The sequence below is a fragment of the Pogoniulus pusillus genome, chromosome 23 (genome assembly GCF_015220805.1).
Source record: "Pogoniulus pusillus isolate bPogPus1 chromosome 23, bPogPus1.pri, whole genome shotgun sequence".
Classification (NCBI taxonomy): domain Eukaryota; kingdom Metazoa; phylum Chordata; class Aves; order Piciformes; family Lybiidae; genus Pogoniulus; species Pogoniulus pusillus.
In genome coordinates this window covers 161,281-165,788 of record NC_087286.1, presented here as the reverse complement: position 1 = coordinate 165,788, position 4,508 = coordinate 161,281, and the positions used below count along the sequence as shown (strand labels likewise).

At 52.2% G+C, this 4,508-nt stretch overlaps 1 long non-coding RNA gene across 1 annotated transcript; it reads left to right on the top strand.

Moving 5' to 3' along the window:
* Nucleotides 1-962: 962 nt before the first annotated feature.
* Nucleotides 963-2,960, top strand: LOC135185785 (uncharacterized). The gene is made up of 3 exons (XR_010306616.1): nucleotides 963-1,164; nucleotides 2,098-2,134; nucleotides 2,540-2,960. It is a non-coding gene; the product is annotated as an uncharacterized LOC135185785 (long non-coding RNA).
* The last annotated feature ends 1,548 nt before the right edge of the window (nucleotides 2,961-4,508 follow it).

Genomic DNA, 4,508 nt, shown 5'->3' with positions numbered 1-4,508 from the left:
ACTGTGGTTTATTATTATCCTGTGCTGCCAAGGGCCCGGCACCAGAGAGTGAAGGTCTAAGTACAGGGGAAGCCCAAAGGCAGCTGAGGCAAGATGAGTCCCAACTGAACAGAAGGCATCAAGATACAGCTTTCTGTTTAGCATTGCTTTCAGAACAGGCATTCGGTCCCTAGCTGCCAGGCGACACTTGTGCAGCACATGCCCATTTTCTTCTCTCAGACTGACCCGCCTGGTTGTGACCCTTGGCAGCTGCACCACCTGCAGCGCTAGAGAGCCGCGGAGCGAGGAGCTGTTGGGGCTGCCCCGAAGGCAGTGCCTGCAGCTCAGCCCCGGCGCTGCCAAAGCTGTGCTCTGCACACAGCCTCGCTGGGGCTGCTCTGCTGCGCAGCCGTCGCATCACCACCTCCTCGGAATCGGAAAGTGGATCCGCGCCGAAGAGGACCCACAGGGGACAGCAGGAGCGAGCCGGGGGGGGACAGAGGCCCGGGCGGTGAGGGGCTGCGTGGGGACTCCCCAGGGCTCAGCGTCGGGCACATCTTACTAGCATACCGGAGTGTGTGGGGCCCTAAAGGCAGAGAGGAAGGAGGATGAAGGCATTTGGGTGGAGGGGAATGCTGATGCTTGAAGTACCGCTATGTTAAGCAGGAGGGATATGCGTTTGAAATACCAGCACTTAAACTCCTTCGACTGCGGCGGCGTCTTTGCATATTGCACGGGGGTGCTTTTGGTCAGGAGCTAGGCTCCTGAGAAAGGTAGTGCTAGGGCAAGGAGTCGGCACTTAAAACCTACAACTGGAGAAAACACAGCCAGGCTTTCCAGGTGTTCTCATCCTCTGCCTGAGAGAACCCTGAGAATTCAACCAGTAAGCATGATGAAAGTTGATTGATAACTGCTGGGTGCGACCTGGAGGAGCCCTGCTACCAGCTGCCCAGAAGGCAGCAAGACAGCACCTCTGACCTGCATTGCCTGCACATGCCCGGGGCAGAGATGCTGCCTCAGCCTCTGCAGCTCTTTTTTTGTGTCTTGCATGACTTGCTCCAATAACCTGCATGGTGCAATAGAGGTTTTCTTTTGGGGGAGAAACTGAGAAAAAAAAGCCCCAATCTCTACACCAGGAATGAGAGAGAGACAACAAACTGGCTCTAGCTCCCTTTCTCAGCCTTGGTGAGCAAAATTCTCAGCAGGGAATTGCATGGTTTTATTTCTGTGCCACATTAGTGTCCAGCTGATGAGAGTGTGTGGTGGGACACCTCTGACAGAGCTGCTCCAGGTGTGTTTCCATGGAGCATACTGAGCCCTGTGAGTCAGCAACCAGTGGTCAGCATGGGGCCCATTTTCGTGTGGGACCCAGCACTGCCCATCAGGATCCGAAGCAAGCTGATGTCTGGAAATGAAAAGGTGCTCACTCAGAGCCGTGAACATAGATTTGTTTGCTCAGACACTGTTACCAGTTGCAAAGCTGCCAGGCAGAGCTGTCTGTAGCTCAGTGTTTGCTCTTCAACAGCTCACAGCCCGAGTACAAACTGAGCACAGATTTTATCTCGGCTCAGAAAGAGAATGCAGGGCACTTTTAATAAAAGCAAAACCATTTGGGGCTACAGAAAAGCAAGACCACGTGGCTTCAGGAGTGCACTCCCAAGCTACCACCATGAAGGTGCTTGCCAGATGTTCTGCAGGAAAACTGAGGCAGAGGCAGTGGGCTGTGAGTGCAGCATTGAGAACTCCATCAGCAGGGCTGCAGTGAAAATCTGTGTCCTGGACATCACCTGGCTGAGGTCCTGAGCCTGATGTGAAATGTCTGGCAGTGCTTTGAGCTGCCCACTCATTTCCCCTGCGGATGGCATAATCCTGACCACATCCTGCAGCAGCTGTTGGAGGCGATGGGAGGGAAGGGAGGTGCATTTTTCCCCACCTCTGGGTGAAGAGGCATTGATTGAGCTCTTAGGGGACACCATGTCCTTGTTTCATATCATCAGACACAGTCATGAAATAAGTCCATCCATGCTGGCTCCATTTATACCCAAAGGAAAGAGAGTTCTGGGGAGAAATGTCTCTCATCCAAAACAAATATAATCAAGTTTTGATCTCTTACTACAGGCACAAAGAGATACCAGAGAGACTGGTTCAGCTCCAGGTGAGATAAAGCCCTCCTGCCTGAGGTATTTAGGGGAATTAAAAGCATTTCTGTCCTCATCTGAAAACACAGATTGTTGCCTTTCTTCACATGTATTGTGCTGTGAGCTGGTAGCCAGCTTTGAAAAGAGTCCTTCTTCCACAGCCTGGAGCACAGTGCCTACTGAAGATGCAAGACTGAATCAAGTCACATTTTAAGTGGACTAGGTGTGGTAGCTCTAGGTTTTAATTGCACTTGTGTATTAAATCATGAGGGAAAAAAAATTAGGGACTTGGTAGCATGCATGCCCTCAAGTCCTTAAGTGGTATCACCCTTTCTGTGGGCACCTTACTACATTCACACTGCCTTCTTCAATTTCCAGTGGAATCTGAGCCACAATTTGCCTTTGTCTTCCTTTTCCTGCAGAAAACGGCTGCCGTACTGCCTCCCCCATCCCCCTCTGCCTTGCAGCAGGGCGGGATTTTCCTGGCACCTACCACTGAAATCAAAGAGAGGTTTTGCTCTTCGGTTTCCCCAGAAGGCAGAATTGGCTGGAAGGAACAACTGAGAAAAATCTTGCCCCCAGCAGAGAACTTCCTGCAGCATCTGTGAAGGACTCTGCTCCCCTCAGCTGGACACAGCACCAGGCTCGCTGCTCACCCTGCTTATGGGACAGTCGCACCAGGTGTGATGGCTTGGGCAACCCAGATGCTGAAAGCATTTGTGAGGGGGAAAAAGTACTGAAAAGCCAGGTGCTGTAATGCTGCAGGAAGCCGAGAGAGGAGCAGAGCAGTGCCCTGGCATTCTGTCGGACTGAGTCTGCTCCTTCAGCATCACAGGCGCCAGAAGTTTTGTTGTACAGAGCTAAAACATGCCAGGTGATGGCAGCAGATAAAGCCCTGACTGGAGCTCACACTTCAGCTGGGCAATGGAATCAGCTGGGCACTGGAATCAGCTGGGCACTGAATTCAGCTGGGCAGAGCATGGTGAGCAGCTGTGCAGCCTGGCCACACAGAAGGCCAGCCCAGGCAGCCTCACAACTGGGATGTCTGACTGAGCAAAGGGGAGCTGAACTCCTTCTAAAACGGTTTTCAACAGCAGAAAAACCCTGAAGCTGCACCAGAAGAAAGAGAAAGCCTCACACTGTGGGCTGCTGGAAATGACAATCAAATTAAAGCAGAACAAGAAGATGTTTCTGAACCTCTCCTGTTGAAACTGCTACAAGAACTTCCTTCTGCTGCATCTGAGTCATTGTACTTGAGTTTACAGGAGAGAATTTCTATCAGACAAAACATTCAAGGCCGTTTTAATTCTGTAAATCATTCTTCAAAGAAGTACTGCCACAGGGAAGGGGAACTGGTAACAACTGTTGATGGTGCCGTCTCAAAAACACAGTGAGCTTAGCTGCAAGGAAGAGCTGCTTTCACCAGCCTTCAGTCACCTGTTCTCCAAATGTGCTTCTGGGAGGAGCCCTCTCAGTCTGAACCAAGAGCTTCTGTAGGACATTTTCAGTGCACATGCTGTCTTTGGAGCTGAGCAAGACACAAGCTCCTTAAGGAGCTATCTGGTAGCTCAGCCTATGCTTTATGCACCTAGAATATTTGTCCATTACTGGGCCTTCATTCAAGAAGGACCTCAGGGAACTGATTCAGAGAGTCTGGCACAGAGCCATCAAGATGCTGAATCACAGACTCACAGAATGTCAGGGGCTGAAAGGGACCTCCAGAGATTGCCCAGTCCCACCCCCCTGCCGAGGCAGCACCACCCTGGGCAGGTCACACAGGAACACAGCCAAGCAGGTCTTGAATATTTGCAGAGAGGGAGACTCCACAACCCCCCTGGCCAGCCTGTTTCCAGGGCTCTGTCACCCTCACAGGGAAAAAATTCCTCCTCATGTTTCCATGGAATTTCCTCTGCCTCAGCTTCCACCAGTGCCTCTTGACCTGGCACTGAGCATCACCCTGCAGAGCTGGCTCCAGCCTCCTGGCACTCTCCTTTACGTCTTTATAACCACGACTGAGGGCAGCCCTCAGGCTCCTCCTCTCCAAGCTCCAAGCCCAGCTCCTCAGGCTCTCCTCACAAGGAAGATGTTCCACTGCCTTCAGCATCTTTGTGGCTCTGTGCTGGACTCTCTCCAGCAGTTCCCTGAGGTCTTTCTTGAGCAGAGAAGCCCAAAATTCCAGATGCAGCCCCACCAGGGCAGGAGCACCTCTCTGACCTACTCACAACAGCCCTTCTAATGCACCCCAGGCTGCCCTTTGCCTTCTTGGCCACCAGAGCACACTGCTGGCTCATGGTCAACCTTCTGTCCACCAGGACCCCCAGGTCCCAGTCCCCTTCACTGCTCTCCAACAGCTCAATCCCCAGCCTCCACTGGTCCATGGGGTTATTCTTC